This window comes from Rhinoderma darwinii, chromosome 3 (genome assembly GCF_050947455.1).
Source record: "Rhinoderma darwinii isolate aRhiDar2 chromosome 3, aRhiDar2.hap1, whole genome shotgun sequence".
Lineage (NCBI taxonomy): Eukaryota > Metazoa > Chordata > Amphibia > Anura > Rhinodermatidae > Rhinoderma > Rhinoderma darwinii.
Window position 1 is genome coordinate 51576329 of NC_134689.1, and position 24765 is coordinate 51601093.

The following is a 24765-nucleotide window of genomic DNA, read 5'->3' on the forward strand; positions in this document are numbered from 1 at the left end:
GTGTGCTTGAACATATTAGTAAGATCCAGACAGCAAGCAATGCCAAAGACTAAGATCAGCTACAGCCTATTCCCAGGCATTTTCGCCAATATCATTCCTGTGACCCCAGGGGCCTAAGGTTTCGGGGTATTGATAGGGTGAGTTTAGGTTGTAGGGGCGGCGATATTCGTAAATCCCTTTTGAAAAAAGAAATGAAGTGGATCACTTTGCTTACTACCACCATACCTTTTGGTCTAAATGAGGCCACTATCTTCAAACCCTTTCTTTAATTATTACAACCTGCGCTAATTTTAACCTTGTTTTATTATTTGTTTTGGAGGGGTTTCTTGTGTTGTATTTGTTCTAATTTTTGTTTTTTTGCATTCTAGTTGTGCTGGCTACACCATTGTGATATTCTACTTCATGGCGTATATGTCATCTTAATATAGATCACGATTGATGAGCATCGTTGGATATACTGCTATATATACAGTGTTAGGAATATTAGTGAATTATTATTATGATATTTTTATTATTTTTTATTGTTTACTTTGGTTTTGTATCACATTTGATTTGTGGTATTCATACGGTATCTAGGTATTCATGTATGCACTATGCACTTTGTATTCTGCACTTTGCACGTAAAAATGTTTTTCTATAGTATTGATGTATGTTTTTTGCACTGTATTTTATTTTTCAACATTTTGTTCATTTTGCACTTTTTTATTTGATTAATTCTTTACTGGATTCATTTTTTCTTATTTTTTTCACTATTTGTATAATTTTTCTTTTTATTTGTTTCTATTTATTATTTTCACTTTGTACACTTTATATATATATATATATATATATATATATATATAGATAGATATATAATTTTTATATTCTTTATATATACTTACTTGCATTTATAGTATTCACTATTCTTTCACTTTGTTTATTTTATTAACTTTATATATCTACATGGTACCTATTTTTGTGTTGTTTATCTTTGGTTATTGATGCATATATACAGATTCTGTATTTATTATTTACATTTTTTGTATTTATCTATATGTATATTTGTTGCACTTATTTATTTTTATATCAATTTTCATTATTTATTTAATAATATTTTTCTATTTATGTTATAATTGTATTCTTTATTTATTATTCATTATATATTATATTTTTTATGTATATAGATTATTTATATTTTTTTATTTTTGTATCTTTCTGTATTCCCTATCAATGCACTGTTAAAACTTTGTGTATTCTTGGTCTTTATGAGTTTATATCTGGATCTATATGTGTCTTGTTGTGGGATTAAAAAATAGTTATTAAACCTTACGGTTTGCGTTATTTACCCCTCTTGATATAGCCTGTGGATTATTTGCACAGGCGCTCATTAGCGCATGTGCTGTGGTCCCCGCATTTCGGAGTGTCTTATTGTGTATCTGTATTACTATGGTGACGTGCATCCATCGTGATTTGATGAGGCGTGTGAAGGATGATTTATTTGCTTATATTCTCTGTATGAAATTACATTGTGAATTATCAAGCAGGATGCCGAATTACTAAGATATGTATTATGTGAAAGTGATGATAATGTTTAAATGATTTTGTTTCGTGCAGCAGCCATCTTGTCTGGAGTTCCCATCTTGGTTTTATTGTAGTGAATAGGAAAGTCATTGTTCCTTTAATACAAGTAATGTTGATTTCGTATGTTTTATCTTTGACCTTGGTTCCCATACGAAGTTGGTAAGGAATGGACAGGCAGGGAGATGGGAGGGTGGCAAGTATGCGTGAGGGAAGGTCTCCCCCATCTCCACGGGAACATTCTGTCCAAAAGAGAGATAAGACACCTGTAAACATAATGTGTGAAGAATTATAATGATGTATCTGGGATGTATTTTATTGTATGCTTTTTACTGAATAACAAATATTGTTACACTGTCTCTGATTGGTTTACCTCAAGCCTACACCCCTTCTGAATTTCAGTTTAACAGTTTGAGTTTGGTAATAAATCCTTCAGAGGAGCATTTTTAACATATTAGCGTGTCTGTGTGTTTTCTTCTCCTCTCTCGATATATATCGGTGAAATATCCTAACTAGGATACTGACTAATGGAGTCTGGCCTTGAGAGTCTGTTTGGACTCGTATAAATTTCAGTCTAATATATTTTGAGCGATGAATTTCCACGACAGTAATGGTGCCGATAAAACCCAGGAAGATTGCACGTCTGATAAGCTGTCACTGGAGAGGTCTGGCTTTGCATCTGTGAATTACAAAAAACCGCGGTAGGTAAGGAGCTTATTCTTACACCATTCACACATGTATTGCGTAAGCCTTGGAATCTAGCTGTCAGACGTCACTTCTTTATGGACGAGGCTCCTTAGTCAGAAGTGGGTTGAAAGATGGATCCAAAAAGGTATGTTGAAGCTTTTTGTGTGATGAAGGATTGCAGGTGTGTACGTGATCTTAAACTGTTGATATGAAAAACATGAGAGAATTTTTGCCAGCAATTACATAGTTAACCAGGAAAATTGTGAGTAGTGTAAGACCTCTGCCTTTGGAATGCAGTGACGTAGCGCATGCTAAAGAGAAGTCGTAACTCACATGTGAAGTATTTGAAATGAAAAGATTGTAGTCTGGACTGTGAGGAAAAAACAAAACTTCTGCTTGCTGCTTTGTTGTAGTGTCATTTGTTATTTAGTTGTGTAAAATTGTTGAGGATTAATAGTTGTTCTGTTACCTGTTTGTCTGGGATTATAGTTAGGAGGTATTGACTGTTTGTAGGTGAGAGGACAGTTGGATAGTTGTGAGTAATATCCTGTTGTACCACAGGGGCTTCAATGGTTAAGTCCTGATAATGTAGAATCCAGTCCAAGGAGAAGCAATTGTGTCTATATTGAATTTGCACTCAATACCATTACCCAGTGCAACAGGGAAAACTTTGAATACTGTATTAGAAAATCATTTATATTTTCCTGGCTCATTGCCAGACAGTGATATTGTGTGTAAGGGTCCATAAACCAGTTGTATGCATTGCCAGACTGGCATAAATTGGGAATCAGTACAGACTGATTTCTAGCACATGTGATAATCCGGAATATACACTTTGATGTAAAATAACATCCAAGTAATTAAGTCTGTAGTAGTATAACATCAGACCGCTGGATTGAATACCGTTGTAATATAACATCCTGTATTCAATGAATGACCCTGACACTTACCCCAGGTGCCACCTGTGTCATAGTAGTAATTACAGTGAAGGACATTGGTATTGGCTCAGACCCATAGCCCGTAAAGAAATCATCACCAACATACATAACAGCCCCCTAGACTACAACCCACAGAGTGAACGGCTGAGCGGGGAGGATAATATATATGTTACCAAATATAATTTGCATGTGAAACCATTGCAAAGTGCTAGAGGAAAAAGTTTGGGATATATGCTACATCACAGGCTGTATGAACCGAAAGACACACCCCGGCAGCAAGTGTTCTGCATAAGTGAAGTGACCAACTCCTGCTTGAATCAATGGAGGTTCATGAATGTCGATTGTGTTGAAGAATTTGCTCTTGTAATTGTTGATTGGCAGCATTTTGTCTGTTCTTGATGTTCAATACAGTGAGGGATCAGAGGATCCTACTGCTAGAATGTCTGGAGGAACGACTTTTGATATCGTATTGGTAAGACAGTCTAGGAGATAGACTGGTCTGAGATATCTGTCGGCAAACGTGGCGTGGCCTCTTTGCCTGGAGGTGGGGGATTTACCGGAAATCACCCTACTGCTCTCCGACCATGGGGTCAGGAGGAAGTTGGACAAAGATGCTTTGGGGCACTGGTCCCGGCCAACATTAGAATGAGCAAAAGGAGCTGGGGCTTTAATTGTAAAGTATGTGAAGGCAAAATAACACACTGAAAAAAAAATTGTTGAAGAGGCTGGCAGCCGTAAGAAGGATGTTTGCATGTGATAAAGACAATGGTTTGTGGAAAGTTGAGAAAGGGAGTGGAGTGGCCAGGACAAGGCATAAGTTAAAAGGACAAAGCAGGTGATTACAAGTAAGATGATGTGAGAAAGAACAATTTAAATACAGGTGTAAATTTTCATTGGAAGTGTGAAGAAAACGGAGCAGCCGGGTACATTGCAGTGACTAACGTGGGTCAGAACGGGGGGAGTGTAATGTGAACAGGTGTGATGTGACATCTGTGTGATGTGTGATGTGTGCAATGTAACATGTGTGATGTGATGAGACATCTGTGTGATGTGTGATGTGTGCAATGTAACATGTGTGATGTGATGAGACATCTGTGTGATGTGTGATGTGTGCAATGTAACATGTGTGATGTGATGAGACATCTGTGTGATGTGTGTAATGTAACATGCATGAAGTTTGAAACTAATGGCCACAATAAAAGCAGAACTATATTGTATGTTTCCTATTTTTAACCGCAGTAATGTCTAAAAATGTTAGTGTTTTGTGTATGGGGTTAAAATCAGTTCCAATTTTTTCATTTTTTATGGAACGTGTCTTATCTTCGCGCACGCGCAGTCGTTTGTAACTACACCAAACGAGAAAAATATTACAGCAGGCTGGATCTGTTTGTAAAAAGATAAAAGCTATACTGCATATTAATGTGTTATAATGTGATAAGTTTTAATGTTGGAATGTTTTGATGTTGATTCAAATGTATTAAACTACAGATATTGTGAGACACGGGGTTTTCAAAATGTATGTGCCCCCTCTGTTCTTTATTTTTATGTACAGCTTATTGGTTTGCAGTAATTGATATTACCAGATATATTATTTTCTGTGTTATTGAATAACTAATTACATTTGTCTTGTTTTTTTTGTTTTCACACATGAGGCACGTGCTATGGGGCTGCCTAAATGTCATTTTTGAAAATGTGAGATGTTTTACAGGTAAATGGTTGCAGGTCATTTTAAAGATAAAATGTATTTTTGTCAGGAGAAAGTCTTTTTTCTTCCAGGCTGTTGTGTATTACAGGGGGTTAAACTAGTGCCCCCCCCCTATAGAGTGCCTAATTTTATGATGTTGATATGTAGTTTTGAACCCTGCTACATTACTTTCGCAGAGTCCAAATAGGAGGGAATGTTGAAGGGACTGATCAGGTAGTTTTGTTTTGTGTTTTATTTTGTTTTGAATTAATGAATTTGGTTCTAGGAGATCTACAAAATGTGTATGAGCTTCAAGGAGTAACCCAGATTAAATGTGTATGACAGTAACCTACATTTTGAGGTTTTTCTATGTAGATGGTTCCAGATCCTTCCAGAACGGTGAAAATGGCACTGGGTAAGCTGTGCTGTAGTCTCCACCCAATATGAGGTATTGTGTAAGAGACCATCCCCCTCCAGCAAATTTACACAGAAGGCAGAGGTGACGTCACTCACAGATGAGTCTTTACAGATTTAGATGGGGAGAAGGCAAAACAAAAAAATTGTTTGAATATTGTTTATTTTATGCCAGATTTCAGTAACATATTTTGTTTGTTTTTGTATTAATCAGGTATTTACAGGACCTGGTGGGTGGGATTTACAAGTGTTCTGGATCATCAGATGAATGTGGAACAATAAAACTCCACCCTTTTGAAATGTTCTATCTATATGTGACATGGGTTTCGAATGTAAATTTGTAATGTAGAAATACTTCATACAGTATGTGTAGAACAGGATACGAGGCACAAGGTAAATTACCCAGAAACCACTCTCACCTTCTTGTTCATCTCAAGGAGCGGAGCTAGAGGTGCTCGCTGAGGCTTGTAACCTGGCAGAAGGTAAGACGGCCGACATTTACACTGACTCTAGGTACGCTTTTGGCATCGCCCACAATTATGGGCCCATTGGTAGTAGGAACTTTATTGGATCATCGGGTAAGCCAATTGAGAGACCGAGAGAAGACAGAACTGACAACAAGGGTATATGCAACCAGGTATCAGTAAATTGGCTTGTCCCTGGATACAATAATGCCACCACTAGGTTTGTAGCAGCCGGCATGATGTGCGCACGGCGTGACATAGGTAAAACAGCAAAGGTACCTGTGAAAAGTGCAGCCCGGCCAGATTAACAGTCCCAGCGACTGCAGAACATACAACTACCCGAGGTAGAAGTGTATGACAATGTGCTGGTGTGTGTAGATCTGTTCTCAGGGGGGGCTGAAGCCCGGCCGGTATTTTCCCCACTGCAGACGTTGTGTGTAAGTGACAGGGGAACAATGTTATCCCAAGTATTGACCTGATGTTTGTACAATAAGATATCAGCAGTTCTCCAGATGTTATTCCAAAGTTAATTTGTTTAATAATTGTATTTAAGAAGTGTTGTGGGAATATTAAATACTGAAGTTAAGTTTTATGTAAAGTTCTGGACCTGCCTTAGCATTGGACTATTAGAGTCATGCGTCAGATAAAAGGTACAGAAGTGGAATATTCCCATTTGAAAACATTTGTAGTTATTTGTTTTTTGTCGTTGTTATTGTGAAAGGAAAATTCTGCGCAGTGCTTGTGTGTGTGTATATATATATATATATATATATATATATATATATTTATATATATATATATATATATATATATATATATATATATATATATATAAAGAAGAAGAATGAGCTTGCATGTATCATTTCTAGTTATTGCTCAATGTGAACGTTTGATGTAAAGATGTTATTTGTTAATGTTTTTCTTCAAATTAATTATTTGATTAAGATCAATTAATGTTTATATAATGAAAAAGCTTGTTCTCCACAGGAAGAGTCCAACTGGGAGCGGAAGGCGTGAGAACCAGATTCTGACAGAATGTGGACGGATAAGGGAAGATGAACCGGTAACACCCAAGGCACTCTTGATAGCACTTGCATTGATGGTGTATGACCTCACATATGCCCCAAGACTGCAAGGATCGATTTGGTAAGATCTAATTGGTATGTCCCAGGCTTTACAGCTGTTGCTGCTAAATTCTGTTAGAGCTGTTTGATTTGCAATACAAATTAGAGTAAGAAAAATTGGTTTTTCGACATTTGTCAGATAAGCATGTGGAATCTGTGTATATTTTGGTGAGCTGGAAATGTTCCAGGCAATCAGCTCAGATCAAGGTACAAATCCTGCTGGAAAGCGTGACACCAAGTGCAAATGAAATGTACCCAATAATTACACATCTTCTAGGTGCCATGTCCATTGGAACAGAGAAGTTTTTCTTATATAAAAGGTGTTTGTTTGATTTAGTTTAAGGGCCTGACATTGTTATTGTATGTACTTAGAACAACTTTTATAGTACGTAGATGTTATCACCAGATTAGTATTTATTTTAACAATTGACAAGGGTTGGGGGTCCCCAGCAAGTTCCAGTAAACATGAACTAAAAGATTTTTAATACGATGAACTCCATCACTGAGGTGCGGCAGGTGCAGCCGGAGCCAGTACAACGCGTTTGTCATGAACTGACGGCAGTGTCACAATTCCAAGCAGCCGCCCAGACAAGTAACTTACCGGAAGAAGAAGACAGATGAGCGGAGGGTTTGTGGTGTCACAATAACACTCCACTAATCCGCCTATGTGGGATCTCACTCCAGGCTCACAGCATGAGGTGTTGTGTACAGCCCGGTGACGTAAACTAAAAGAGACGGGGTCTGAAAGATGAGAAGGACCAAACCAAGTCCTGATGACATCAGCAAAGTTCAAAGTAAAGACCAAAGACCTGAGTGAATCCGTCAGCAGTATCAAGTGTTTTAATCAGAAGACAGGAGAAGAAGAGGACGATGATGTACAAGACTTGTCAATACACTGGTGGGACCCCATACCAAAAACCGGACATTGGTGATGGCATCATAATAGTTGTGGCCCTATTGATATATTGTTTGAGTTTCATAATCATAATATATAATTTCTGTAATTTAATATGAGAAAAAGGGGGGTTTGTGAAGGATGATTTTATTTGCTTATATTCTCTGTATAAAATTACATTGTGAATTATCAAGCAGGATGCCGAATTACTAAGATATGTATTATGTGAAAGTAATGATAATGTTTAAATGATTTCGTTTCGTGCAGCAGCCATCTTGTCTGGAGTTCCCATCTTGGTTTTATTGGTTTTATTGTAGTGAATAGGAAAGTCATTGTTCCTTTAATACAAGTAATGTTGATTTCGTATGTTTTAAATAAATTTCAGTCTAATATATTTTGAGCGATGGATTTCCACGACAGGCGCATCATCACGACGCAGACACGTGGCGCTTCCGGTGATGCGGGACTAACATCATGTACATCGAGCGCCGCCTGTACGTGCAATCCACAGGTGTTATAAATTGGTTCACCAGCACTACTATTTAAACCCCCGGGATTTTAAATTTAGTCAGCCTCCTGATGAAGCCGGTCTCAGGCGAAACACGCGTCAAGGCTTTTTTTTTGTGCCACATCTCTCCAGATCCCCTGCCTCCACCATGTCTGTAGGTATGTCTGTTCATCCATATCCCTGGCGATGCATGTATTAGTTCCTTTGCATATGCATTGTTATTTCTGCAGTGCACCTCTGCTACACATATGTCTCACCAGCTAGAATCTATCAGACATACCCAGCATTTTTGCATATATTTGCCTTTTTGGCTATTGCAATATTTTTATACATTCTTGGTACATATGGTGTGTTAGGTATGGGACGTTTGTTTTGAGATGGGTTGTCTCTGTTTTCCTCATAATATCTTGTCATCTATACCTTACTGATGTTGCTCTACGTGTATGACCCGCTTTATTTAAATATATTTATTACTGTCATACCATGTGTTGTTGTGTATTAATAAAGATTTATATTTTTTCCAATACGTGGCAGTGATATATTCTCATATTCCATTGGGGTGTCATGTCCCCTGCGCTTTTGTGCTTTTTAGGTTGTTTCTGAGGTTTGCTGGGGACCCCCCTTCTTTTCTCCCTTTTTTGAGGTTTCTTGTAGGTTTATTATAACTTCTATTTATGGAAACTCATCTACTTGAATTAAAACATCACATTTCAAAGCCTAGATACCATAAGTGATGATTGTAAGTGTTTCAAGCCGTTGATACAAAAAGCCATAAAGTTATAGTTTCTTATAGTACAACCAACCCAATCCCTATATTTGTACAATATAAATTAGCTTTTGTGGAAGGATTACCTGGTACAGCATGTCATGGTGCAACTGACATGCTGTTCTGAGCTAGCTGAATTAAGTGGCTTTTGATATAAGTGGAGTTATAAAACCGGAGTTAAAAAGAGGAGTTAAAGCCCCTGTAAGTACTCTTCTTTTACTTTAACAATTGTTCACTGTTTTTTTTTATATCTGGGATAATGGATAGCAAGATTGCCATATGTATGCACGACTGGAGCTGTAGTTCCAGGGTGAATGCCTCTGTGGCAGATGTGAGCATGTTGGTCACCTGTAAGCTTGCATTAGAGATCTGGAGGAGCAGAATGCAACACTGATGATGATAGACAATCTTGAGCGGAGCATGCTGCTGACGGAACACGCAGTTAGTGGGGTAGATCTGGAGGGTGAAGACATGGGTCAGCAAGATCAGGCAAGTAGCTGGGTCAATGTAGTTAAGGGCAGTAGAAAGGGGTCCAAGTAAAGGAAGGCCAATACTGTTTCTGAAAATTGCCAAGTTGGGTGATGATGCGAGGGTGTCGGTCTCAGAAATGGCAGCCCTAGTGGATACTGATCTCCCTAACAGCCGGGAGAACAGCCCATCTAGTAGTCGGCGGGATGGTAATGCAGGTAAGGTAATACAATTGATTGTTGTAGGGGATTCTATAATCAGGAAGATGGATAGAATAATTTGTCGCCAAGACCGCCTCAACCGAATGGTTTGCTGTCTCCCTGGTGCCAGGGTTTGGCATGGGTGGACAAATTGCTGGGAGGGGCTGGTGATGATCCAGCTGTTGTGGTCCATGTGGGTACCAATGACAGAATAAATGGTAGGTGGAGGAGCCTTAAGAATAATTTTAAACAACTAGGCTACAAGCTGAAGGGAAGGACCTCCAAAGTAGTATTCTCAGGAATACTGCCTGTGCCATGCGCATCACAGGAAAGACAGCGGGAGCTCAGGGAGTTAAATGCATGGCTTAAGTCTTGGTGTAGAGGAGAAGGCTTTGGGTTCCTAGAGCACTGGGCTAACTTTTCATTGGGGTACAAACTATATTCTGCAGATGATTTGCACCTAAATGGAAGGGGGTGCGCTGTGTCGGGGGAGAGAATTCTAGCTGGGGTTGCAGAGTATTTAAACTAGGGCTGTAGAGGGAGGTCAATGTAGAAAATAAAGGAGTAGTCAGGTTAGAGAGGGGTCAGACTATATTGGTTGGGGGAGAAACAGACTGTGGGGAGAGGACTAGACAACAGGATAGGGAGATCCTTTCGTTACAAAACAGCAATGAAAATAAAAAATCCCAAATAATGTCAAATAATCATATTTCTGATACTGAAAGTGAAACATTTAAAGGCAAGTTAAAGTGTATGTTCACAAATGCCAGAAGTCAAGCAAGCAAAATGGGGGAGCTGGAGGCCTTGTTAATGGAAGAAAATATAGATATAGTTGGTGTTGCTGAAACATGGCTAGAGTCTTCACATGACTGGGGGGTAAATATACAGGGTTTTACACTGTTTCGCAAAGACAGGACCAATAGGAAAGCTGGTGGTGTATGTCTGTATGTAAGAAGTGATATGAAGGTGAGTGTGAAAGAGACATTAGAGGGTGAAGATTGTGAGGAGGTTGAAACCTAGTGGGTGGAATTACAAAGGGAGGTAAACACTCAAAAATGACTTTTTGTGTAATCTATAGACCAATATAACTGAGGAGATGGAAGTTCAACTATATAAACAGATGGAGCGGGCTGCACATGTGGAAGACCCGACTAGAGGTGAAGCTCTGTTGGATCTGGTCATTTCTAATAATGCAGAGCTTGTTGGGAACGTCAATGTTCGTGAAAACCTTGGTAACAGTGATAATAATAAAGTTATATTTTACATATACTGTAAAAAATAAACACAGGCTGGGAGGGCATAAACACTTTATTTTAAGAAAGCCAATTTCCCCAGAATGAGGGCTGCAATTCAGGATATAGACTGGGAAGAACTAATGTCAAATAATGGGACAAATGATAAATGGGAGATTTTCAAATCTACTTTGGGTAATTATAGTGCAAAATGTATTCCTATAGGTAACAAGTATAAACGACTAAAATTAAACCCCACATGGCTTACACCTTCTGTAAAAAGGGAAATACATGACAAAAAAGGGTATTTGAAAAATACAAATCTGAGAGTACAGCTGTAGCATTTGTAAATTATAAAGAGCTTAATTACATTTGTAAAAAGGTAATAAAATCAGCCAAAATTCAAAATGAAAGGCAGGAGTCCAAGGATATTAAAACAAATCCCAAAAAATTCTTCAAGTATATAAATGCAAAAAAGCCAAGGTCTGAACATGTAGGACTGCTAAATAGTGGTAATGGGGAGTTGGTCACAGGGGATCAAGAGAAGGCAGAGTTACTAAATGGGTTCTTCAGCTCTTTATATACAACAGAAAGAGAGCAGCTGATGTAGCCGGTGCAGTGCTCTTAATATATCAGTTGATATACTAAATTGGATGAATGTGGAGATGGTCCAAGCTAAATTCTACAAAATAAATATACATAAGGCCCCGGGACCAGATGGGTTACACCCTAGAGTTCTTAAAGAGCTTAGTTCAGGTATTTCTGTCCCCCTCTTCATAAAATAAGAAAATGTTTGATGGCTATTGAGGGACTATATACAGAATTATGTCACAAAATATAGTATTATAAGTGACAGCCAGCACGGTTCTACTAAGGACAGAAGCTGTCAAACCAAAGTAAATGTAAAGTTATGCTCCGGGGTACGAACAACCTGCATGCATCATATGTCCTAGGGGGAGCTACACTGGGGGAGTCACTTTTTGAGAAGGATCTGGGTGTACTTGTAAATCATAAACTAAATAACAGCATGCAGTGTCAATCAGTTGCTTCAAGGGCCAGCAAGCATTAGTGAGGCCTCATCTAGAATATGCAGTTTAGTTCTGGGCTCCAGTTCATAGAGAGGATGCCCTGGAGTTAGAAAAAATACAAAGAAGAGCAACGAAGCTAATAAGGGGCATGGAGAATCTAAGTTATGTGGAAAGATTAAAAGAACTAAACCTATTTAGCCTTGAAAAAAGACGACTAAGGGGGGACATGATCATTTATATAAATATATTAATGGCACATACAAAAAATATGGTGAAATACTGTTCCATGTAAAACCCCCTCAAAAAACAAGGGGGCACTTCCTCCGTCTGGAGAAAAAAGGTTCAACTTAAAGAGGCGACAAGTCTTCTTTACTGTGAGAACTGTGAATCTATGGAATAGTCTACCGCAGGAGCTGGTCACAGCAGAGACAGTAGATTGCTTTAAAAAAGGCTTAGATTATTTCCTAGAACGAGAAAATATTAGCACTTATGTGTAGAACTTTTACCTTCCCTTTTCCCATCCCTTGGTTGAACTTGATGTACATGTGTCTTTTTTCTTTTTTTAACCCCTTCAGGACGCAGCCTGTTTTGGCCTTCAGGACACAGCCAATTTTTTCAAATCTGACATGTTTCACGTTATGTGGTAATAACTTCGGAATGCTTTTACCTATCCAAGCGATTCTGAGATTATTTTCTGACTGTTTTGACACATTGGACTTTATGTTACTGGCAAAATTTGCTCGATACATTAAGTATTTAATTGTGAAAAACACCAAAATTTAGCGAAAAATTGCAAAAATTTGAATTTTTCTAAATTTATATGTATCTGCTTGTAAGACAGAAAGTAATACCACACAAAATTGTTGCTAATTAACATCACTCATATGTGTACTTTAGATTGGCATTGTTTTTTGAACATCCTTTTATTTTTCTATGACATCACAAGGCTTAGAACTTTAGCAGCAATTTCTCACATTTTCAAGAAAATTTCAAAAGGCTATTTTTCCAGGGACCAGTTCAATTGTGAAGTGGATTTTAGGGCCTTATATATTAGAAGCCCTCGATAACTCACCCCATTTTAAAAACTTCACCCCTCAAAGTATTCAAAACAGCATTTAGAAAGTTTCTTAACCCTTTAGATATTTCCCAGGAATTAAGGCAAAGTAGATGTGAAATGTTCACATTTCTTTTTTGTTTGCAGAAATTCATTTTTAATCTATTTATTTTGTAACACAGAAAGTTTTACCGGAGAAACGCAACTCAATATCTATTGCCCAGATTCTGCAGTTTTTAGAAATACCCCACATGTGGCCCTAGTGCAAAGGAACACCTAGAGGATTTTGGGGCCTCCTTTTTATTAGAAAATATTTTAGGCACCATGTCGGGTCCAAAACAGTAGAAATCCCCCAAATGTGACCCCATTTTGCAAATTATACCCCTTGAGGAAATTATCTAGGTGTATAGTGACCATTTTGACCCCGCAGGTTTTTTGCAGAAATTATTGGAAGTAGGCCGTGAAAATGAAAATCTACATTCTATCAAAGAAAATGTAGGTTTAGCTAATTTTTTCTAATTTCCACAAGGACTAAAAGGAGAAAATGCACCACTTCTTTTGTAAAGCAATTTCTCCCGAGTAAAACAGTACCCCGCATGTGGTCATAAACGGCTGTTTGGACACACAGCAGGGCTTAGAAGGGAAAGAGCACCATTTGGCTTTTGGAGCTCAAATTTAGCAGGAATGGTTTGTGGAGACCACGTCGCATTTGCAAAGCCCCTAAGGGACCAAAACACTAAAAACACCAAAAAAGTTACTCCATTTAGGAAACTACACCCCTTGAAGCATCCATCTAGGGGTGTAGTGAGCATTTTGAACCCACAGGGGTTTCATAGATTTTATTAAAATTGGGCAGTGAAGATAACAAAAATCCTTTTTTTCCGATAAGACGTAGCTTTAGCTCCAAATTTTTCATTTTCTCAACAAATAAAGGAATAAAAGAACCCCAACATTTGTAAAGAAACTTCTCTGGACTACGGCAATACCCCATTTGTGGTTATAAACTGCTGTTTGGGCACACGGCAAGGATCAGAAGAGAAGGAGCGCCATTTGGCTTCTGGAGCACAGATTTTGCTGGCTTGGTTCTTTGACATCATGTCACTTTTGCAAAGCTCCTAAGGTACCAGTACAGTGGAAACTCCCCAAAAGTGACTCGATTCACAAAACTACACCCCTTGAGAAATTCATCTAGGGGTGTAGTGAGCATTTTGATCCCACAGGTGTTTCATAGATTTTATTAGAATTGGGCAGTGAAAAAAAAAAAATCCTTTTTCTTCAATAAGACGTCGTTTTAGCTGAAAGGGTTTCATTTTCTCAACAAATAAATGAAAAAAAAGCACCCCAACACTTGTAAAGCAACTTCTCCTGTGTACGGCAATACCACATATGTGGTCATAAACTAATGTTTGGGCACAGAGTAGGGCTCAGAAGGGAAGGAGCGCCATTTGGCTTTTGGAGTACAGATTTTGCTGGATTGGTTTCTGGGTGCTATGTTGCATTTGCAAAGTCCCTGTGGGACCAAAACAGTGGATCCCCCCAGAAGTGACCCCATTTTGGAAACTACACCCCTCAAGGTATTCACCTAGGGGTGTAGTGAGCATATTAACCCCACAGGTGATTGGCAGAAATTGGTGTGCACTCGATGTTGCAGAGTGAAAATGGGATTTTTTTCCATAGATATGCCAATATGTGGCACCCAGCTTGTGCCACTGCAGACGCACACCCCAAAAATTGTTAAAAGGGTTCTCCCAGGTATGGTGATGCCATATATGTTGAAGTAAACTGCTGTTTGGGCACACTGTAGGGTTCAGAAGGGAAGTAGCACCATTTTGCTTTTGGAGCATTGATTTTGCTTGTAGTAGCTTTTTTTGAGTCTTACTGGTGTTTCCGTTTATAATGTGGGTGTACATGTAAGCCGGGCGGAGTATATAAGGGGCATAGTCAGGTGGTATAATAATTGGGTAAAAAAAAACTATAAAATAATCCATAGATGTGTGTTATGCTGAGACACAATCCTTTCTGCACAGGCCGGTGTCGCACTAATAAATGGTTTTTACTTATTCCTCTTTTGATCCACACTCGGGATCTTTGCAGTTTGAGGAATTTTGCTGGGAAGTGTTGTCCTGGTATAATACGGGCACCGTCGCTTCCTGCAGATATGTTTGGGCCCTCCCCTTCCTGGTTCCCTAATTTTAGGGGCCTTGATAATTCGCCACTTGAAACAGAAGAAACGTTCCCCTCGGGCCGTCACAACTGCATATTTTTATTTCCTGGCTTATTGGAGCCTTAACTAATTAAATTTTTTAATAGACGTAGTGGTATGAGGAATGTTTTTTTTGCGGGACGAGCTATAGTTTTTATTGGTACCATTTTGGGGTACATGCGACTTTTTAATCACTTGTTATCCTTTTTTTTTTGGGAGGCAAAGTGACCAAAAAACAGCAATTCTGGCATATTTTTTTAGTTCTTTTTATACAGTGTTCACCACGTGTTATAAATTACAAGTTACCTTTGTTCTGCGGGTCAGTCCGATTCCGGTAATACCAAATTTATAGAACGTTTTTATGTTTTACAACTTTTTGCACAATAAAATAACTTTTGTAAAGAGAATGGATTTTTTCTGTCGCCAAGTTGTGAGAGCCATAACGTTTGTATGAGGGCTTGTTTTTAGCGAGACGAGTTATAGTTTTTATAGGTACCATTTTTGGGTACATGTGACTTTTTGACCACTTTTTATTTAAATTTTTGGAAGACAAAGTGACCAAAAAATAGCAATTATGTCAGTATTTTTAAGAGGTTTTTTTACGGCGTTCACTGTGCGGAATAAATAACATAATATTTTTATAGTTAATGTCGTTACGATCACAGCGATACCAAATATGTATGGCTTTATTATTTTTTTCAATAATAAATGACTTGATAAGCGAAAAAGGGGGATCGTGTTTTGTGTTATTATTTGAAACTTTTATTGTATTTTTTTACAACTTTTATTTTTACTTTTTTTACACTTTTTTTTACACTTTTCTTTAGTCCCACTAGGGGACTTGAAGGTCCAACTGTTTGTTTGATGTTCTAATACATTGCACTACCTATGTAGTGCAATGTATTAGAACTGTCAGTTGTTCACTGACAGCAAGCCGATCAGGTTCCACCTCTGGGCGGGGCCTAATCGGCTTCCGTAATGGCAGATAGGAAGCCATTGTTAGGCATCCTGTTGCCATAGTAAAAGTGTCCAGCCTTGCCATCGCATGGCAGGCTGCCGATTTCATACAAACCACTTTGATGCAGCGATTGCATTGAATCGCTGCATTGAAGGGGTTAATGTCAGGAATCGGAGCTGGCTCTGGTTCCTGCCTTTACAGTGCCTTTCTGATTTTTAAAAATACGATATATTGGTTTTGGGGTATACTGTATTTTCTACTAATATGTTAAAAGTGAGCCATTCCATCATGAGCTACAATGTTCGCAACAGAGTTGATGTTACTTAGTTTCCAGCTATTCAAATCTAGACCTGAAATATTATCTTCCAAAAAGCCTAACAAAATCTGGTTGTATGGGCACGTCATGTTATTTCCTGGTATCTTAATATAGGTTTGCCACACTTTATCTGATGTTTGTAATGATGTAAAGTATGTCTTTCTAACAGGTATTTTCCACACTGAGGATTTCATTCTAGCCTTCAGAGAACTGTATCCACTTATATGTCTTTCTAGTTCTACCCAGCTTTTATCAGAATTATCGCTCCACCAATGAGTGAATTGGTCTAATATACATGCTGAGTAATAACCCCTCAAATTAGGGAGTCCCAAGCACCCTGCTTTCATATGTAACGTCATTATTTTATTTGATTTTTTTCCCATTCCATATGAATCTTTGTAGGTGGTTGTTAAGCACAGTAAAGAATGAGATAGGGATTTGAATTTGAATCGTTCTAAAGAGATACAGCAGCTGCGGTAATAAAAACATTTTAAAGGTGGCAATTCTCCAAAACCAGGATAAAATAGATTTAGAGTAACACTGCATCTCCCTCGTCATTTTCATTGAAAGTTGTGGAAAGTTCTGCTGATATAATTTCTTAGTAGGATATGTGATGTTTATTCCCAATTAGTTTAGTTCTACCGTTTGCCAATCAGAGAGAGCTTGTGACATAATATGTATCGGAAGTATTTGTGATTTTGTTTGATTAATCTTGTAATAGGAGACAGAGCTAAAGTTATTAAGCACCTCAAAAATTCTACTTAGAGAGCCAACAGGAAAGGTATTACATAAAATTATGTCGTCTGCAAACAAGGTTTTTTTATGTTCCTTTTGATTGATAGTGATGCCTTGTATTTTAGTATCCAGTCTGATAGTTTCTGCTAATGGTTCTATAGATAGAGTAAAAAAAATTTGGGATAAGGGGCATCTCTATCTAGTACCACTAGTTATTGTAAATTCTTGTGAGAGAGTATTGTTAGAGTAAACTCTAGCTGAAGGTTGTGAATATAAAGCTTTGATTGCAGAATAAATGTAGCCTTTTATGCCGAACTTTTCCAATACAGAAAAAGTGCAGTTCCAATTTATTCTGTCAAACGCCTTCTTTGCATCAATTGTGAGGAAGGTCGATGGTATGCTGTTGTATTCACAATATTGCATCAGAGATATAATGCGTCGTGTGTTATCTGGGGCTTGTCTGCCTGGAAGGAATCCAACTTGATCATTAACAATCAATGATGGAAGAACTAGTTTCAATCCAGAGGCCAATATTTTTGCATATAATTTTAATATCTCCATTTAGGAGAGATATTGGCCTGTAGTTTGAGGTCTGCTCAGTTAGCTTTCCAGGTTTCGAGATGGTTATAATCAACGCAGACAACATTTCTTTTGTAAAGTTGGTAGTAGCGGAGGCTTCTTGTAGTACAGTGAGTAATCTAGGAGCTAATATATGTGTAAATTTCTTGTAGTAGTCATTTGATAGACCGTCAGGTCCTGGGGCTTTACGTAAAGGAATTGACTTAATGGCCTTAGTGACTTCGTTAAGCGATATAGGAGAGTTAAGGGATTTTAAAGAGTCCTCAGAGATTTTGGGTACATTTATTTGTTTGAGGAAATTATCTATATGTATTTGTGTAGGGTGAATGTTCTCCTTATCATCCTTAAGATTATATATCTTTTGGTAATAATCTTTGAAGGCGTTGGAGATGCCCTTCGGGGACATTATTATTTTCTCAGTCCAAGGATGTATAACTTTCTGAATTCTAGATTTTTGTGCTTGCTGTTTGAGTCTTTTAGCTAATAAAGAGCCTGCTTTATTGTCCTGTGTATAATAGTGCATTTTGTTTTTTTTTAGTGTATGTTCATATTTGTGGATTAGCAAATTGCGTAAGTGGGTCCTCTCTTTTCCCAGTTCTGACTAGATTGAGAATGAGTATTTCTGTTTGTTTAATGCTTCCAATTTTAGGATTTTTGTCATGGAATTGTTAATTTGTAGTTCTCTTTCTTTTTTCAATCTACTTCCTATTTTAATAAAGGATCCTCTAATATATGCTTTGTGGGCATTCCACAGCGTAAATGGGTTAACTTCTGGGAGATCATTAAAGGTAAAATATTCCTCAATATCTGAGCCAATAGTCTTAGAATGGACTTCATGCGAGATTACATAAGAGTTTGCTCTCCATACGAAGTCGCTTGTCTTTGAAAATTGTTCAGATATCAACATTGATATTGGTGCATGATCAGTCCAGTGGACAGTTCCTATTTGTGTTTTAGTCACTCTATCTATCAGCAGTTTCTCTATCAAAAATAGATCAATTCTTGAGTAGGTCTTATGTCGTGGTGAGTAATAGGAATAATATCTTTCCTATGCATGTTGAATCCTCCATATATCATACATGGAATTCAACCTTAGAGAGCTATGGAGGTCAGAGTTCTTGTTTCTAGAATTAGCTGTGGAATCTAAGAAATGATCCACTGTAGAGTTGAAGTCTCCACATATTATTAAGTGTCCTTTTTTGATCTTTTGGGCTTTCTTAAGTGTTCTGTTGATAAAATGTATCTGTCTTCTGTTTGGGGCATACAGATTTACAATTGTGTAATCCAAGTTATTAATGGTGCACACTAGTATTATATATCGACTTTGTGGATCTATATACTGGTGTTGGATCGTAGTCGCTAATGAGGATTTGAAAGCAGTAAGTACCCCTCTTTTTTTCTTAGGATATGTGGAATATATTATTTTAGGGTAGTCCCTATTTTGTAGTTTAGGTATGTTATTTTCATTTATATGTGTTTCTTGCAAACATATTATGTCACTTCCCTGTATCTTAGCCTCTCTCCACATAAGTGATCTTTTGAAAGGGGAGTTAAGACCCCTAACATTCAATGATAAAAAGTAAATTTCCATTTTTGAATGTATAATGTTTTAGGCTAAGGGATACGTGGCCAGGCATGATCTTAAGGACAAAGACAGGGGTCTGGTAATAACTGGAATGCATACATTTACAGGTTTGTGATACTTTACAGTCATGGTGTTGGATTATACAAGTACAGAAACAAGACAACATAGCAACAATAACATAGAACAAGATGACTCTCAAGTCATTCGGTATCTTTTCACGAACCGATTTTTGGGGAAAGTATGCAAGTGGAAACGTGTCACTCAACATATTACAACATCATCACTTACTTAGAAAGCATTAGATTACCAATATAAAGTCAGGTCGGATCAGTTCTTTTCCATTCTCCGTCAATTCTCGCAGGTGACCTTCTGGGAGAAGCTGGGGTAGGTGAGCTTGTAGAAATGTTCCATAGCTTCAGCAGTGAGTATCCTTCTGTAACTGTCTTAGCCATATAAATTGTGCCATCACGATGCATGAGTATCTTCGTCGGGTAGCCTCATCTGTATGAAATGTCATGTTTCCTCAGTGTTTCTGTTAATGGCGCCAATTCTCTCCTTGCTTGTAGTGTGGCAGCCTATAAATCTTGAAACATTTTAAGATGAGAGTATGGTGGAGGGAGAGGTTGATGTTTCCTTGAAGCATACATTAATTTTTCTTTAGTCTGGAAGAAAGTAAATCTTGCTAGCACGTCACGAGGTATATTATCAGGTAGATTTTTAGGTTTGTTAACTCTGTGTGCCCGATCAATGCTGAGTTCATATTCAATAATTCCTGGTAATATGCTTTTAATGAGTTGTTGTATATAATCTCTTAGGTTTGACCCAGCTACTGATTTTGGAATACACCGGAATTTTATATTATTTCTTCTATCCCTGTCTTCTGAATCAATCAGTTTTGCTTGAATTTTGCTAACTTTCTCTTCCATATATTTATGGGAGTCGACAAGCTCATTATGTGCAGTGGCAAAGGACACCATTTTATTTCCCACTTCAGATAATGACTTTTGGAAAGGTTGTATAATATTTGAAATGTCATTGTGTAGTGTGCTTCGGAGAGCGGATAACATGTCTTTAAGCATATTCTCCGTAACCGCCTTATTTGAAGTGTGAAAACTCTCAAAAGCATCTGTTGCATTTGTGACGGTATGCAGAGGCTTAGGATCTTGGCTTACCTCAGATTCTTTGAGGTGATCGTCCAGCTTCTGTTTCTGCTTAGCTGGACTAGATGATGGAGAACACGGGTCAATATCCGGGCTCCCCATGTTCGGCAGCAAGGTATCAGCTGCATGATGTTTCAGCATCATGGAGTCTTCTCGTTCTGACATGCCTCGTGGGGATGCCGGCGCCATTTTGTTAATGGAGTACTTCGGGGTATTCCTTGTTTGTGCAAAGCGTAGTCCTACTCGGGAGGTCTGTATTGCCTCTGGCATTTCCCGTGCTGTTATATTTAAGTTCTGAGCAGTCTCCTCAAATGTGGAAGGCAGCGTTGGGGATTTGTCTGTGTCTGATGGAACTGGGCTTCGTGAACTCTCGCCGCCATCTTTGGAATTGTCAGAGTTGTCATCTTCCATCGTGGAGAGGTTTTGATCCAACTTTGCAGCCGACTGTTTGGTGAATCTTCTCCTGCCCATATATATTTTTGAAATCCCTATCATGGGAATGCTTTTAAGTCGCTGGCAGGTGATTGTAGTAGCTTGTGATTAACTTCTTTAGCGGAGCTCTTGTCTCACGCGGCCATCAAGTTCAGTGGCCAAACCACGCCCCTCGACGTGTCTTTTTTCAACCGTACAAACTATGTAACTGGTAAAGGTATTGTGTAATTTTTACAGTATTCCTTTAAATCTGGAAGTTATTTATTCATTCATTCATTCGGACAATGGAATGTTGAGAAATATCTATTCAGTGCTATTCTTGTTTATATTTAGATTTCATAAAATATAACAGAATAATAAAGTATCGAGGAAGGGAAAGAAGCTGGATTACTTATGTGCCCCATCTGTAGTGCACTTCAAATGTTATTCAGCCAGTGAATTATCTCTTTGTGATTAGATACAAGGACACTTTCCCCACAGTTATTTAATCCTTGGAACAGCACAGCTCAAACCCAGAAGGGAAACTTTCCTTGCATGTTGTATTTTCTCACAAACTTAATAATGTATTCTGTAACATAATTCTAATCTCCTAAGATCAGAATCTTTAATTGTTTCACCAATGTTGTTTTACAACAACCTTTCAAGATGTATTTTCCTAACAGTGAGGATATGCTTGTTTCTGTATTAAACAGTTTGCGTGCTTTGAGTAGCAATATACAGACTTAAGGGCATAAACATTATTTACAAAAGTGCCTGTCAGGACATCAGAAACAAATGAATTCACATTTTAGGCTTTATTGTTTGATTTGGGATTTTAATTGGTGACATCATGGTTTCTTGAGACACCAAGATTAAATATAAAACACTTGCTTTCAAATGTCATGATTTATTTTGAGAACATGTTTTACATGCTAATGGCTACATTTTTTTTTTTTCTAAAAGCCATTTATGTACTGGACACGCTGAAGCAAAGGACTCTAAGATGTTTTTTAAAATGATCCATTTTGAATTTTTTTATGTAACCTTGTAAGTGTTCTTTGTTGAAAAAGTCAAGTTAAAGTTTCTTGTCACTGTGTATTTAATCCGTTAAAAGTCAAGTTAAAGATCACTGTGTATACATATAGGTACACAAAAAATGGCAACCGCACAGTCCAGGTCTCATAAAAATGAGGGTGCAAGCCCGCCACGGATACGGCCACAGTCTCCCAAGGTATATATTTTTCCCAAAAACAAGCAGCACTCAAAAAGTTGTAGCAAAATTAGAAAAGGTGCTTTATTCCATCAATCCAATACAGCAGCGTTTCAGTTCTTAAATAGAGCCTTTTTCAAGCTAGTGAATGCACACTCAAACAGCATATATATATAGGGGAAATACAAACAAGTGGGAGGTGCTTGCATCACATGGCAATCCACCATGAAACCACACATGCAGTGAATAATAAATGAGCAATCATAAAAAGAGTTAACAACAACACATGCAATGTTATGACCTGATGAATTCTCCTGACCATAGCCCATTTCTGCAGTTTTCCACTTAGATGTCTTCTTCTTCTCACTAAATATTCATGGTGCCACACACTAATCCCTTAAATATAATAGCACCATACACTACACCTCTAATTATAATAGAACCGTACACTATGTCCCTGATTATAATAGCACCATACATTGTGTGTTCCCCCGACACACACACACACAGACACACACACACACACACACACACACACACACACACACACACACACACACAGTGCCCCATGTATCTAGTGACCCCCATAGAGTAAAAACGACAGCTCCCAACATGGCCCGAACAATGGTACGGATATTCAGGGAGTTTCTGTTTCACAAAAAAATCATACAACCCATCATCGCGGTGCAGATCATACAGTGACTACTGTACTGATTAGAGGCAGAATAAACATTTACATTAAGTGACTTACAGGTGACGTCTTCCCAGATTCTAGTAGTTCTTTTTCTCTTTTCTTCTCCATCCGATCCAGACCTCTATGATGACTACTCCCAGCCACATCCCATTTCTGCAGTTTTCCACTCAGATGTCTCCAGCTTCTCACTTTTCAAACATTTCTGCACCTATAAACGAAGATACAATTCTCATAATGCCATACAATACACCCCAAACACACACAAACACACACACACACACACACACACACACACACACACACACAGTGCCCCATTTAAATAGTGCCCCACAAAGCCCCCTGTAGATAGTGCCCCCCATAGAGGCCCCTGTGGAGAGTGCCCCACACAGAGCCCCAGTAGACAGTGCCCCACATAGAGCCCCCTCTAGATAGTGCCCCAAATACAAAGTGCCCCTATAGAGCCTCCTGTAGATACTGCTAATAGAGCCCTGTAAATAAAAAACCCCATAGATCGCCCTGTAGATAGTAGCTCCTGTAGATAGTGCCCCACATATAGCCCCTGTTGATAGTGCCAAACATATAGCCCCTCTGTAGATAGTGCCCCACATATAGCCCCCCTGTAGATATTGCCCCACATTTACCTGCTAGTGTATATAGTGCCCCACATATAGCCCCCCTGTAGATAGTGCCAAACATATATCCCCCTCCTGTAGATAGTGCCAAGCATATAGCATCCTCCTGTAGATAGTGCCCCACATATAGCCCCCTCCTGTAGATAGTGTCCGATATATAGCCCCCCTTTAGATAGTGCCCCACATATAGTCCCACCTGTAGATAGTGGCTCACAAATAGCCAACTGTAGATAGTGCCCCACATATAGCCCCTCCAGTAGAAAGTATCCCACATGTAGAACCCCTGTAATTAGTGCCCTACATATCGCCCCTGTTAGATAGTGACACACATATACCTACCCCTGTCGATAGTACCCCACAAATAGCACCATGTAGATAGTGCCCCACATATATCCCCCCTGTAGAGATTGCCTCACATATAGCCCCTCTGTAGACAGTGTCCCACATATAGCCCCATGTAGATAGTGCCGCACATAAAGCCCCCTCATGTAGATAGTGCCCCATATACAGACCCCCTGTAGATAGTGCCTCACATATAGACCCTGTAGACAGCGCCTCACATATAGCCCTCTGTTGATAGTGCCCCACATATAGCCACCGTTGTAGATAGTGCTTCACATATAGCCCCCCTTCAGATAGTGCCCCAAATATAGTCCCACTTGTAAATAGTGCACCACAAATACCTACCCCTGTAGATAGTGCCACACATATAGCCCCTCCTATAGATAGTGCCCCACATATACCTGCCCGTGTAGATAGTGCCCCACATATAGCCCGATGGAGATAGTGCCTCACATTTAGCTTCATATATAGCCCCCCTGTAGATAGTGCCCCATATAAAGTTCCACCTGTAAATAGTGCCCCACATATAGCCCCACCTGTAGATAGTGCCCCACATATAGCCCCTGTAGATAGTGCCCCACATGTAGCCCCCCTTTAGATGGTGCCTCACACATAGCCACCTTTAGATAGTGCCTCACATATAGACCCTGTAGATAGAGCCTCACAAATAGCCCCCAGTAGATAGTGTCCAACATATAGTTCCCTCTGCAGATGGTGCCACACATATAGCCCCCTGTAAATAGTGCCCCACATATAGCCCCATCCTGTAGATAGAGCCACACATATAGCCCCCGGTAATTAGTATCCCACATATAGTTCCCTCTGTAGATAGTGCCCCACATATAGCCCCCTGTAGTTAGTGCCCCACATATAGCTTCATCCAGTAAATAGTGCCCCATATATAGCCCCCTGTAGATAGTG